Genomic DNA, 15,462 nt, shown 5'->3' on the forward strand with positions numbered 1-15,462 from the left:
GGAATCTTTCCACTGACTTCAATGGGCTTTTTTGGATCAGGCTCCCTAATGTCTTGAAGACCGGAGGCTGAAATTGCTCTGATGTATTCTAATTATTAATTTAATAATGAGTCATCCATATAATGTTAGGGAAAAAAAAGGTGCAGAAAAAATAATTGTAAAAAGTTCGTTTTTTGACTGTGAATAAACTGCTTTTGGCAACAATGCACAAATGGAAGGTAATCCTGCAGTTATTGGCAACAGGAATAATAAAAATATGTTGGCTGATTCTTTAAAGAATATGAAATGGATACAGATTTAGTGACATGTAAGCAAACATGTTGGAAATATCAGGGGTCCGATCTTGCATGTCTCAGGGACTGGTGTGACTTGGGAATTTTCAGCATCTCAGACGATCATGTCCTATCAGCTCAAGTAAGGTCTCCTGAGTGCTGATTTGTGCCCTATCCACCAGACCAATATTTTTCATCTATGTCAGGTGGGCAACCCCTTATTCAAAGTCAAACTTCACCACCCCCTTTCATTTACTATGAAAATGTGTCAGTGATAAGTCTAAGTAATTTATTTGTGTGTGTGTTTCGAGAGCTTGACAGAGACTACTTAACCTTGAAGAGTAAGGGTGTGCGGGGAGTGGGGGAGCAAGATGTTTGTTGCTTTAGATCGTAATAACATTTTCAATTTGAACTCCCGCCTCCTTCCCCCACCAACTTGGGATTCATGACCCACTGGTGGAGAAACACTGCACACTAGACCATCCTCTCTGCCCCACTAAAGCTTGAGTAAGAAGAGCAAGATGTGTCCCTAAAAGAAGAATATGAGGATCGATCTGAGCAACATTTCTACTAAATTTAAAAGGGGCAGTGTGTGGGTTTTTTTCCCTTTTCTTTTGAAAAATCTGTGGTGGTGACATACTTTATTTGGTGAGCAAGTTAGGATCTCAAGGGGAAGCAAACACTAACAGACTGATCTTCGCCTCCAGATTAGGAAGTAGGGTCCTGTTCAAGCTATCTGGTAACATTTTCTGTAGTATAACCACTGACATGGAAAGGCTATGTTTCATGATGCTGCTTGCTGGTATTTTAAATTTCCATCCCTTGGACTCCAAAGCTTCTTTTAGACCTCTGGAAATAAAGCTGTCATCGTGCTAAGAAGAAAGCCTTTAATTGTCACTATTTGCAAATAGTCCCACCAGGCCAAGAGACAGGCCTTGCTAACCTGGCAGGAAGAACAGCAGAAAAGCCTACAGGATTTTATAAGAGAGCAGGCCAGCGTGCAGCAGCAATTCCTGCAACGAATGGTGAGTCCCGCAGTAGGGGATGGCACCTGGCCGCTGGGCTTGGGACTCTGTAAAATGGAGCCAGCAGATGACCTGGATGCCTTCCTTGAAATGTTCGAGTGGGTAGCCACAGGTGCCAGATGGGCTAGGGCTACCTGGGCCCTATGTCTGGCTCACTATCTAGCGGGCAAAGCTCAAGCGGTCTATGTGGCATTGAGTGACAAACAGGCCTGGAACTATGAGGCGGTGAGGGCGGCTGTCCTAGACCAGGTGGGCCTGTCGGCAGAGAAATACCACCAAAAATTCCAGTCGGCTCGATGGATGGGGGCTGTGTGGCACCGGGATTCACCCAGGGGCTGATGGACTGGGCCACCCACTGGCTGAAGCCCGAGATGCAAACGGTGGGAGAAATAATGGATGCCCTAGTCCTAGAATAATTGCTACAGGGCCTCCCTGATTCTATCCGAGTCTGGGTCAGGCAACGTCAGCCAAGTACAGTCAATGCAGCGGTCAAGCTGACTGAGGAATATACAGAGGCAGATATCCCCCGAAGGAAGGGCCGACCCTATAAGGACATAGAGTGGGGGAAAAAAAACCGAGGGAACCCCTCCCTGGGAAATGCCTGGAGAGGAAGTAGGAGGAACTCCGAGAAGCTCCCAATAGAGCCGGTGTGATCGTTTGCTGGCAGTGCAGGCGGCCAGGACATAAAAAGGGAGACTGCCCAGACATGGAATGTGGGTGGGCCGAATTTTACGGCTGGACTAATGCTGGAGGGAGGGAAAGGGGGCAGAGGCTGTCCACCATCCCAGTGAGGGTGGGAAGGAAACCCCAGAGGGGCCTGGTGGATTCAGCTTCAGCCTGCTCGCTCGTCCAGAGGGGGCTGGTAAAACCGCAGTGGATAATTCCAGGTGCACAGATGGCCCTGGAGTGTATCAACGGGGACAGGAAATACTGCCCGATGACCCAGGTGCCCCTAGAAGTACAGGGCAGATTTAAATGGAAATGGGTCGGGTAGTAGAGGAGTTACCATACCCTGTTGTGTTGGGTATGGACTGGGGCCCTCTCCCTGGAAGGAAAAGGAAAGGTTCCCTGAAGAAGGGGGTGGGGACCCCTAGACTGAGAAGGAAGGAAGGAAGGTAAGGAAGAAGAGCAGGGTCCTCAGGGAAGTGAACACGGAAACCCTAGGCAACAGATCCCAGATAGGATAGAAAGAGGGGAAGGAGGTGTGGGGAAGAACATAAAATGGCCATACTGAGTCAGACCAAAGGTCCATCTAGTCCAGTGTCCTGTCTTCCGAAAGTGGCCAATGCCAGGCGCCCCAGAGGGAATGAACAGAACAGGGAATCATCAAGTGATCCATCCCCTGTCGCCCATTCCCAACTTTTGGCAAACAGAGACTAGGGACACCATTCCGGTTAAAAGCCATTGATGGACATATCCTCCATGAACTTATCTAGTTCTTTTTTGAACCCTGTTATAGTCTTGGTCTTCACAACATCCTCGGGCAAGGAGTTCCACAGGTTGACTATGAATAGTGTGAAAAAATACTTTCTTTTGTTTGTTTTAAACCTGTTGCCTATTAATTTCATTTGGAGGTGTGTGACAGGGTGCTGGCTAAGGAAAACTGAGCCAGTTCCTCTGTCACACCAGCTCCAATCAAGAAAGGGGAATTGCAGCTGGCTGAGTAAGCCCAGGCCTGATTGGCAAACAGGGAACAGTTGCGGGCCTTGTTAGCCAGGGGCTACAGAAAGGCTGGTAGGAAAGAAGCCTGGGGGAGAGCGGAAAGGGAGAAGCCAAGGAGTTAGAGGGTGTGGGACCGCTTCTCTGTAAGACTGAGGCTATTTGTAGCTACAAGGTGGTGGGACAGTAAACTAAATAAAGGGCACGGGTGATTGCACCAACGCAGAGGTCTCTGGCTGGTTTGTGGGTGCAGCAGGGGCAGAAGCTAGAGGGGCCCAGCTGCACCCCGTTACAGGACTATTGGATTTCTGGACTATCACTGGCAAGTAATAAAGTTCTACAGGCCAAATTCTGCCTTGAGTTCCAGCTGCACTGTCCCATTGCCTTTTGGGGGTTTGGCAGGTGAAACTCATTTGATTCTTAGTAAACCATCCTGTTGTCGATACCCAGCAAGCAATGGAACCATGCTCTTTCTTTTAGCTGTTTGCGCTGTGTAGTGCTGAAAGGACATGGCTCTGAATCTACGCAATGGGCAGATCTGAGAAGAAGGGCTGGTTGGAAATTTTAGGCAAAAATGAAATTTCAATGAAAAACAGAAATGAACATTTTCATGAGACTGCCCCCCCCCCTTTCCTGTTTTCTCACTAGAGGCTAAGTAAAAAGGTGCCATTTTTACATAGTGACTTTTCATAGTGGAACCCCACTTTACCGATTAGATACAATTGCTTCTAAACACTTTAATAAAGGGATATAAAGCAGTTACCAGCATTTGGGGCAGTTTTAACAACCGTGCTTGCTCTATGAAGACAACCCACTCTTCAGTTTGATAGCCAGACCTTTAGCTTCTTTGTCTATTCATGTGCCTGGGAGGAGTGATTCAAAGTCTCTCATTAATTAGTGATTTTATCTAGATTTCCTTTTCAGCACCAAAAGGTCACGGTGCCCTTGAAGTGCTAGCAAAACAAATGTCACAGGTTTGCACAGTAAGTTGAGGACCGTGACTAAGCAGCCTCTGCAAGTGATTTCAATAGGAGAGGAGTCATTTGGAGGAACTGGTAGAAAGAAATTTCCCACTGCTTGAAGTGGTGCATTGTGCACTGAACACACAACTGAGCTCTGGGGCCGATATAATTTATTATTATTGTTTATGTTGCGATACTGCTCAGAGGCCCCTTCCCACTATCAGGGCCCCATTGTGCTAGGCACTGTACAGATGCATAGCAAGAGACAGCCCCTGTCTCCAACAGTTTGGTGATTGGGATAGTCTGGAAGAGCTGGCAAGAAAAAATCAGTTTCACACATACAGAATGGGAAGAGACTGTCTAGGAAGGAGTACGGCAGAAAGGGATCTAGGGGTTATAGTGGACCACAAGCTAAATATGAGTCAACAGGGTGATGCTGTTGCAAAAAAAGCAAACATGATTCTGGGATGTATTAACAGGTGTGTTGTGAGCAAGACACGAGAAGTCATTCTTCCGCTCTACTCTGCTCTGGTTAGGCCTCAGCTGGAGTATTGTGTCCAGTTCTGGGCACCGCATTTCAAGAAAGATGTGGAGAAATTGGAAAGGGTCCAGAGAAGAGCAACAAGAATGATTAAAGGTCTTGAGAACATGACCTATGAAGGAAGGCTGAAAGAATTGGGTTTGTTTAGTTTGGAAAAGAGAAGACTGAGAGGGGACATGATAGCAGTTTTCAGGTATCTAAAAGGGTGTCATAAGGAGGAGGGAGAAAACTTGTTCACCTTAGCCTCTGAGGATAGAACAAGAAGCAATGGGCTTAAACTGCAGCAAGGGAGGTCTAGGTTGGACATTAGGAAAAAGTTCCTAACTGTCAGGGTGGTTAAACACTGGAATAAATTGCCTAGGGAGGTTGTGGAATCTCCATCTCTGGAGATATTTAAGAGTAGGTTAGATAAATGTCTATCAGGGATGGTCTAGACAGTATTTGGTCCTGCCATGCGGGCAGGGGACTGGACTCGATGACCTCTCGAGGTCCCTTCCAGTCCTAGAATCTATGAATCTATGAATCTATAAGGGAATTGGCACTTTCTCTAGCCAGCTGGGGTGGAGTGCTTCCTGACAATGGAATGACTTTACTGTTATGTTGACCCTTTCATTAAGGCCAGACCATATAGTACCTCCAAAAAAAGCGCTGCCACCTCTTGAGTGCCAAATTCCCCAAATTGGTTCCTATGCCTTCTGGGTCCCAAAAGCCCCAGTTGTCCTCTACGCAGCTGCCAAAACCTCTAGCTCCCTTCTTGAAAACTTTTCCAATGTAGTTAGGGATTGTCAAAAGAAAAATTTGTGGCCCGCTGAAACTTGGAGCAGCATAAGACATTGATTTTCATATCAAAATAAGTATAGCACAATGGCTGAGTCGACGGGTCTATTATTCATTTTCCTATTTGATTTAATACAAATCTCTATTTTGAATTCATCTGAGTCTTCCACAGAATTTTCCTTTTGCTGCATCACCAAAACCCAGGGCCTTGCCACAGAATTTAGGTTCAGCTTGCCACATGGTACATGGGCTGTGTGTCACTGATTGTAGAGGATATGGAAAAAATAGAAAGTGTGCAGAGAAGAGCTACAAAAATGATTCAAGAGCTGGAAAAAATGCCTTATAGTGAGAGACTTAAAAAGCTCAATCTATTAGTTTATCAAGATCAAGAGGTAACTTGATTACAGTGTATAAGTACCTTCACAAGGAGAAAACACCAGGTACTAAAGTGCTGTATAATTAAGGCTACGTTTTAGTCATGAGTATTTTTAGTAAAAGTCATGGACAGGTCTCAGCCAGTAAACAAAAATTCATGGCCCGCGACTTTTACTATATACCCCTAACCAAAACTTGGGTGGGGAGCTGTGGGTGGCTCTTGGGGGGTGGTCCGGGGGTGCCGCAGGTGCTGGGGAGTGGTGGCATGGGCAGCGGTGCATGGCCCAGGATCCCTGCTGGTGCTGGGGGGGGAGGCAGGCACGGTGCATGGCCCAGGACCCCCGATAGTGTGTGTGTATGGGGGGCCTGGGATCCCTGCTGGTGCTGGGGGGGATTGGCAGGGCTGGCAAGGGCTCCTTACCCGGCTCTGCATGTCCCTGAAGTTCCTAGGCGGTGGAGGGACCAGGGGGCTCCACTCACTGTTCCTGCCACTGTGCCACAAGCACCGGCTGCGCAGCTCCCATTGGCCGGGAACCGCAGCCAATGGGAGCTGTGGGGGTGGGGACTGTGGGCGTGGGCAGTGCACGGAGCCTCCTGGCCCCTCCGTCGCCTAGGAGCTGCAGGGCCATGCCAGTGGGAGCTGGGGAGCCCCCCACCTTGAGGTAAGCAGCCCCGCACCCCCCAACCCCTTCCCCTAGCCCTGAGCCCCTTCCCACACACCCAAACTGCTGCTGCTGGCCCAGGGGCTGCCCGGCTCGGGCAGCCCCTGAGCCAGCACCAGCCGCTGCAGAAGTCATAGAAAGTCACAGAGGGTGAAATTCTATGGCCTGTGTTTTACAGGTCACACTAGATGATCCAATGGTCTGTGCTGGCCTTAAAGTCTGTGAATCTATGAGAGTATGTGATATGAAAACCAAGATCTATTTAGGGTTTGATACCACGGTCATCACCATAGGCTCCAAGCAGCCAAAATACATTAAAAAAAAAAAAAGCAAATACAGCTAGACATGAATCAAAGAGATTCTTGGGTTGCGTGGTGTTACTATGGGAAGGCTGATCAAAGAAGTGGGTTTCACATCTTGCTCAGAAGGTGCTAAGGTTTGTGCTTATCCTGGCTGCAGGTCCATTGTTCCACTGGAACCTAGCTATTGTGGGAAGTTGTGAGCACACAAAGTATTGTAAGCAAGACACGAGAAGTAATTCTTCCGCTCTACTCCGCGCTGATTAGGCCTCAGCGGGAGTTTTGTGTCCAGTTCTGGGAGCCATATTTCAGGAAAGATGTGGACAAATTGGAGAAAGTCTAGAGAAGAGCAACAAAAATGATTAAAGGTCTAGAAAACATGACCTATGAGGGAAGATTGAAAAAATTGGGTTTGTTTAGTCGGGAGAATGGAAGACTGAGATGGGACATGATAAAAGTTTTCAAGTACATAAAAGGTTGTTACAAAGAGAAGGGAGAAAAACTGTCGTCCTTAACCTCTGAGGATAGGACAAGAAGCAATGGGCTTAAATTGCAGCAAGGGTGGTTTAGGCTGGACATTAGGAAAAACTTCCTAACTGTCGGAGTGGTTAAGCACTGGAATAAATTGCCTAGGGAGGTTGTGGAATCTCCATCATTGGGGATTTTTAAGAGCACGTTCGACAAACACCTGTCAGGGATGGTCTAGATAATACTTAGTCCTGCCATGAGTGCAGGGGACTGGACTAGATGACCTCTCGAGGTCCCTTTGATTCTTTGATTCTTTGAAAACGAGAAGGTCCTTCAGGTAATTTGAGTTAATCTTATGCAGGGCTTTGAAGATGAGGGTCAAACCCTTGACTTTGACCTGGTTTTCTACAGGGAGCCAGTGGAGAGAGCGGAGTGCTGGGGCTGAGGTGCTCTCAGCAAGCTGCACTGCTGAGCAGGATGTGCTGCTGTGTTCTGAACCAATTGCTGGGTTTTTAAGGTCAGTGGCTTCAAACCGAGGTGCGGAGAACTACAGAACTCATGCTTGGGAGCTATGAATGCACGGGGCACTGTGCTTAAATTTGAATTGGAGAGGAGGGAATGCAGCATCCTCTCCAGTCATAGAAGCAAACAGGTTATTTTGTTTTTGTGTTTTTTGCAACCAAGGCTATTTGGGTATCCAGAAGCAGGAAGTCACCCAGGTGAACTCCAAGGCTGTGGACTAGCCTAATCATCTGAGGTCAGATACCCTCAATGAAGGGTCATGTTACAGAGGTAGCAAATTCTTCCCACTAGCATCGCCTGGGTTTGATCTAATCTCTCTAATCTGTTTGTCTATGTACCAGTGTGATGAATAGGCAAAAGCGGCAGACAGAAGTCCTCTAGAGCCCCCAAGTGGTTTGCTTTGAATACTACAGCCTAACTATTTACTTCAAATGTTCAGTTCAAAATTAGCCAGGAAAAGTGAGGCTAGATTTTGATTTCAGTTACACCAGTGTAAACCTGAAGTAATTCTGCTGATGTGAAATAGAATTATTCTGGATTTACCCTGCCATAATTTAGTTCAGAATCTAGCCCTTATCCAGAAATTTACTTTATCACCCGAGTTATCTTCATATCAATTGAAAATATCTTACCACGTTACTCAGCTATAAAACTGCTAGCATGTAGTAAGTATACCAGTATCAGTGTGGCTATGCCACATGCATTGCTTATGATGAGCAAAATACCTGGTGTAAATAGTTGCAGCTCCACTGAAGCCATTAAACTAGAGAGATCTGTATGCATAACTGATGGAGGAACAGGGGGAAAGCAATCTGTTGGTCGATACTTTAGCTAGAACTTTTTACATTAGGAAGGAAGACAGGGCAGGAAGAGTTACACAGTTCTGAGTTTTTGCTTTTCTGGGAAAAGACTACGATTGCAGTTGTGTTAACAGTAGATCCAAGGGGTTTCAAAAAGATTGTACATCAAGACCTGCTTTACCAGCTTGAAATTAGCATATGCTTATCTTTAAGTATGTGCTTAAATCCTACTCGCTTAATGCTTTTCTGAATCAGGGCCTTGGAGCGATTTAATAGCTTCTTGGATTCTGCTCAGAGTAATGCCCCTTTAAACTTTATGAGGTACTGTCACTTTATATTTTTCTATCAATATGGGGAATTTTAACTTCTGTAGGAACTTTTTGATGTCAGCTAGGACTATATTGTCCGTTTGTCCACTTTTCCTGTAAAGACTGTTGGGCTTTCTCCCATGCCACTGCTTTGACTTGGGAACGCCCCCCAGCAAAATTCTCAGAGCCATCACCTTATCCTCATTTAAGTTTCTATTTAAAATTTCCCTTTGCTATGTTGCTTGCAATTCACTGCCACCTGGCACTGGTTAGGCTGGGTGACCGCTTGAGACTGCTGTTATGACTAATTAATGCATGCACACCTGTCCCTAATCTTGTCCTCCCGCCTCCCGATTGTTTATTCACCTGTTGCACATTATCTAGATTGTGCGCTGGCTGGGGCAGAGACTCTCTCTGTGTTACAGTATTTATTTGTGCAGTGCCTCACACAATCGGGCCCTGATCCCTGGCTGTGGTGTCTAGCTACTATTCAATATCAACAATAATATTAATTGTTGTTCCTGTCCCTTTTATATCTATTAGCTTTTTCAGATGATAAAAGGTCCAGTTCATTTTTAGTCCGAGTTACCTTCTACAAGAGTTTAGAGGTTACGGTGACTCTCCCATGCCTTGTGCAGTCATTTATGCTTGTGCAAAGTTATGTGTAAAATTCTACCCAATTAGAATGGTAACATTCTGCACCCACTTTGTACTCCCTGGCCTGATTCTTCACTGTCCTGCTTTGGGTAGCCATTTATACCTTATGTAAAGGGGATGTAAATACTACTCAGGACATGGGCACTGATCCAGCAAAGCACTTCAGCACATGCTTAGCATTCAGCATCAGAGAAGTTCTATGGGCCTGATCTAACTGATTGAAGCCAGTGGGAGACTTTCCAGTGGCTTTAATGGCAATTGGTTAAGCCCCATTGATTTCAATGGAGCTACTCATGTGTGTAAAGTTAAGCATGTGCTTTAGAGCTCTTCTGATCTGGGGCCATGCTGTTGTTGCTATTTGGTTCTTTACCAGAGGCTGCTAGGAGACTGCTATGTCTGTGTCTGTTTTTGTGCTAATATAGGTCGCAGAGCTTTTTTTAAAGCAGAAACGTGTCCCAGGGATGTTTCTGTCACTCTAAAGTTCCACAGCTCCATGTGGGAATGGAGCTAGAGGTCCGTGCTTGTGCAGTTGAGAGGTAGGTCTGTCTTGCATGGTGCTCCCTGTCCCTTTGAATATAGTCATTTCTGGTAAGCCTGGTGAATAGGAGCAATTCTTTATCTCATCCCCTTGGTAGAGAGAGGTAGGACGTTACCTGCAGATCCAGCCAGGGTCAAACTGATAGGAGCTTCCACTTAATCAAGCTTTTACCCATTTCACAGACTGTTTTCATCCATACCAGCTCCAACACAGGTCTATATCTAGTTAGAAGTGGCTACTACTCTATTACAACTGTTCCTATGTGTCTGCCTTTAATTTATGGCAAGCAGGGGGAGAGATCTAGATGCGGATTTGATGGAAGCAATTCTGTTATGGAATATGCTTGATCTGGCTTTTCTTTTTTACTTCTTAATTACAATTTTCCTCAGTATTATCAAAATACATGTGCCAGGATAAAATGTTTTACAAGGATTTCTTCTAATAAATTCCACTGGGATTTAGCTAAAGCCTAATTACTTCCCGTAATTGGTATGTGCCACATTGGGAGGCTCAGGCCAACTGCTGATTATGAATTGTCCTTACTTTGCTAATGCTTGCATTTTCTTTTTGGCAGGTAATATTTACTGAGCCAGATGGTGGCCATTACCATATTCATAATGTTTTGTGTAACTGCTGAAAAATAAAATCACATATGCACAAATGGAGTTTCTCTCTGATGCAGCTATTGCCCAAAGTGACTAGACTGTTCGGAAATTCGTAAGAACCTTTTCTAAGCTCCTACTTTCATGAGTGTGAGCCCTCACAGTCCAATGGCGGCGTGGTACATGTGTGCACCACCATAGACACACATTAATTTCCTGGCGGTGGCTTGAATTCTGGTGTCTGCCCAGTCTCATTTTAGTGGTGCCCATTCAAGCGAGAGTGGGATATTTATGATCTTGTGCAGTATAAGTTAGGGATCTTTTTTTGTGTGCTCATGCACTCTCAGGCAAGCACAGCTTGAGTGCTCAGAGCCTGCAGCTCTGAATGTCTCTTTCCAGAATGTTTAGGTGGCAGCTTATAGAAACAGGGGGAAAAAATGTACCATGAAGCCATCTCCCACTTGCATGTCTCTCTGAAAGACGCTGTGTAAGAAGAGCTATTAGAATATGTGATGATGCGGCTTGAAGGTAAAGAGAACTTCAGTCTTTATAGGGATGAAGGGAAGGCAATGAATAGGGTCTATATGTTTAAGGGTAATATTTTGGCAGTGGAATTAGGGATAGATTGGACAGGAAAAAAAGACATTGTGGCAATCGGGCACCAGCATTGAGAGAAAAAATGATTTTGTGTTTAAGGTACTAGACTGGGATGCAGTGGATCTATGTTGAGTTCCTACCTTTACAATGTTGAATAAATCACTTCATCTTTCCATTCCTTAGTTCTCCATCTGTAAAATGGGGGCAATAATACTTCTTTTCCCAACCCTTGGTCTGCCTTGTCTATTTAGATCATGAGCCCTTTGGGGGCATCTCCTACTGCAGGCATGTACAGAACCTAGCACCTCGAGTCATAGTCTCATTTGGGGCTTTTGGGTGCTACGGTAATACCAGTAATAAATAAAAGTAGGTCAGAAAAGTGTCTAAGCGTCAACTGCATATAGTTATGTGATATCTGGTTTCTTTTTTTCTGCATCACCTGCATCTGTTACAAGCTTGAACACAGTGACAAGCAATTGCTTTTACATTTTGTTTTACATAAGGTTAGAAGAATAGACGGACAAGGTAATATATGAAATGGAAAATAACGTACACCATATTTTTCAGGATAAAAATTAGTACAGGAATATTGCCAAACTGTTTCCTTAAGGAGCATTTCAGTGTATCAAGGAATGTGTTTATTATGCTGAAAGAGAAGGGATTGCAAAAGGAGGCTGCCCTCTTCCGATAGCTGTGAGAGGAGGACAGTGCTGTTCATCTGAGCGTTTTCACTGTTGCTGAACTTGGACAAGAGGCCATTTCTGGCCCTACGTCATGGGCGGGGCAAGAAGGAGTCAAAGAAAAGAAAGATGGGTCACTGACTATGTTAATAAACATCTATGGAAAGTTATGTACCGATGTCATGCAGCCTCTGGCTCCTGTCAAATTGCCATTGTAGCCCTTGGTTTTGCAGTCTTCTGGATATCCCTCTAGTAGAGCAAAGAAAAGGCCAGTGTGCAGCAGGAACAGGGTATGCAGAAAACTCTGCAGAGACCCTGGTCTGAGAGGTGTGAATTGTCTCATTTATCTCTAAGAGTTAAGTCTGATGCCCACTGACGATGATTTAAATTGTTAACTATTCCATTCCTCAGGTAAGAGTGGAGAGGGAGGTTCAGAAAGAGAAGCGGCGAAAGCTGCCTAAAAGTGTGTGTGGGGGGACTGGTGCCTGAACTGTGGCCCCGCCCCTGCACCACCCCTACCCCGAGGCCCCGCCCCCACACCACCTCTTCCCCTGAGGTCCTGCTCTCACGCTGCCTCTTCGCTCCCAAGACTCTGTCCCCCGCTCACTCTTTTTTGTCCCTCCCCCTGTCTCTCGCCCTTATGGCCAGTAAAAAGTGATGGGGCCATAGCCCTCTGACCCCCCCGTTCCTGCGCTCCAGCTCACAGACCTGCACAATTTACTGAGTGATGTCTCATTGTGGTGCCACAATTGAGTGGCATTTAGGAGATACCACTCTGTATTTTTTTCTCCACTCAAGAAGGAGCCAAGCCCAAGGAGCCTAGAAGAGGCCATGGACATGTTCGAGCCCCACGGAGGGCAAGTCAAGCTCATGGAGCTATTCTATTCTATTGTATATAGGTTCTTATATCATGCTCATCACTGTAGTATCGAAGCACCTTCCAGGAGTGCATTGAGCAATGTGACTAACACCTGTCATTTGTTTGCTCTCTCATCCACTCTCCTGGGGGAGAAGTGTCTGCAGTAGCGTGTTTTGGTTTGGAATTTTTAAAAATCTCTCTCTCTTTCTCTCTGTACTGTTACTACATGTTTATGATAGAGAAGGCAGGTCTAAGAATTGCACCTTGAGCTTGGAGTGGAAGATGGGGAGGTTTGTGGTGGTCCTTAGTTCCTGGTGCAGTTCATCCCATGGTCTGGGATCAGCCCCTGAGAAGGTTCTGTTTCCTGCACAGATAAGCTTTGTCCTCATAGCAGACAGTCCCATTGTGTCAGGGTCTACATCACAGAGCTTTAGTCAATTGGTTAGATAGTCTGAGCCCAGGCCATTGGGCACTGTGAACTTGATTTAATAGTCTATGGGAAGCGAGTGTAGGGAAAGGAGGACGGGTTCAATGTTCTTGTGGTAGTCAGTGTTGTTGAGGCAACTTCTTGCAGTGTCCTTGTGATGTTGTGCAGTCTATATGGTTTTATAAAAACATGATAATAAGTGAATATAATGTAACTGGAATTTGCTTCATTCAAAAGGTCTCTTGTAAGGTATCATTACAAAGCTTATAATCTACAGAGTGTGATCATCCTATTTGTATACATGTACCACTCTTGTATCTGAAACTAGAAATATGAAATATAACTCTGAGGGCCTATTGTAATTATGCAAAGTGTGGGCCATTAATGGTGGTTTGGAACCTTGATGACTCCCATTGTCTGCAGATGGCTGTGTTTATCTGTGAGTCTTCCTGTATATGTGTGTGCTGGCAAGTGGGTAATGAAGTCTTGCAGTGACATGTGATCATGTCACCTGAACTGGAATCCATCTTTAACCTGGTGCTTTTCCAGTGAGGGGGGTGAAAACCCAGAGGGACAAAGGGTTCCCGCCTTATGCAAAAGATATATAAAGGGGTAGAAGGGAACAGAGGGGAGAGGAGCCATCATGAAGAATCCCCTAGCTATCACCTGAGCTGGAACAAGAGCTGTACCAGGGGAAAGAATTATGCTCAGGCCTGGAAGGTGTCCAGTCTGAGAAAAAACATACTGAAGCATCTCTGAGGGTGAGATTATCTGTATTCAGTTTGATTAGACATAGATTTGCGCATTTTATTTTATTTTGCTTGGTGACTTACTTTGTTCTGTCTGTTACTACTTGGAACCACTTAAATCCTACTTTCTGTATTTAATAAAATCACTTTCTACTTAGTAATTAACTCAGAGTATGTATTAATACCTGGGGGAGCAAACAGCTGTGCATATCTCTCTATCAGTGTTATAGAGGGCGAACAATTTATGAGTTTACCTTGTATAAGCTTTATACAGGGTAAAACGGATTTATTTGGGTTTAGACCCCTTTGGGAGTTGGGCATCTGAGTGCTAAAGACAAGCACACTTCTGTGAGCTGTTTTCAGGTAAACTTGCAGCTTTGGGGCAAGTTATTCAGACCCTGGGTCTTTGCTGGAGCAGACGGGAGTGTCTGGCTCAGCAAGACAGGGTGCTGGACTCCTGAGCTGGCAGGGAAAACAGAAGCAGGGGTAGTCTTGGTACATCGGGTGGCAGCTCCCAAGGGGGTTTCTGTGATCCAACCCATCACAGTCCTCTTAGCTGGAGTTTCCCAAGTGCTGAAGGCATTATGCCTAGGTGTATTGCAGCTCTCTAGTCAATGGTATATTGCAGTGGTGTAGTCAGTGTAGGTCAGTGTCGCTTGGAGAACACACATGATAATATTCCGAACATCTGCACAATCTGCTGTGAGCAGTCTCTCATTCTGGCTACTTCTCTGGGCTATCCAGGCTGAACCCTGGAACTGAGAATAGGGGACTGTCTCTCGGGTGCTCTCAATGCTCCCACTGCTGACACCCATGCTGTGTGGAGGAGGAAGCTGCCTGATTCAGTTGAGCATGGGGCAAGAGGTGGACCTGGTATAGGGGTAGTAGATTGAGACAAGTAGCCGGGGGGGGGGGGGGGAAGACAGGGACTGGGAGTTCAGGTGGGGGGCAGACTGGAACTGGCTGGGCAAGGAGACTGGGAAAAAGGAGGCAGTGGAGGGGAGGGAACTGAGAATGGCTGGGTAGAAACTGGGACTGAGATGATAAACATGAGGATTGAAGACTTGGATTGGCTAGGTGAGGAGAATAGGGCTGGGACGAAGAACCAGGAGTGGGGAAGAGGCAGGATTGAAACAGGGACAGGTTGGAGGTGACAGGGCAGCAGGGGTCAGAAGAGTTTGTGCCGACTAGAGTACACTCCCCTCCAGAGCTTGGAATGGAACCCAAGATTCTTGAAAAGAACAGGAGTACTTGTGGCACCTTAGAGACGAACAAATTTATTAGAGCATAAGTTTTCGTGGGCTACAACCCACTTCTTCGGATGCATATTCTTGAGTCTTATGTTTCCTCTGTCCTCAGCAAGTGTCTGTGAAACCCACTGGCAAAGTGTGTCTTATCTCCCTATACGGCTGATCCACATAAAGGATGACAACCTACTGCTATTATCAGTTACTCTGTCAGCTGCCTTAGAAAATTAGATTCTATCTCTGCCTTTGCCAAAGAGTCCCTGTGGGGTGCTAGGCAAGTCACTTAAACCAAACCTTTTAGAGGTGGTCATTGTGTGTTCCTCAATGTCTGGCTGCCTGACGGGAGACCCTAGGGCCTGATTTGCAGAAGTGCTAAGCGCTCCCAACTGCAACTGAAATCAGTGGGAGCTGTGCTTTGAACATATCTGTACTCCGC

This window comes from Emys orbicularis, chromosome 1 (assembly GCF_028017835.1).
Source record: "Emys orbicularis isolate rEmyOrb1 chromosome 1, rEmyOrb1.hap1, whole genome shotgun sequence".
NCBI classification, from domain to species: domain Eukaryota; kingdom Metazoa; phylum Chordata; order Testudines; family Emydidae; genus Emys; species Emys orbicularis.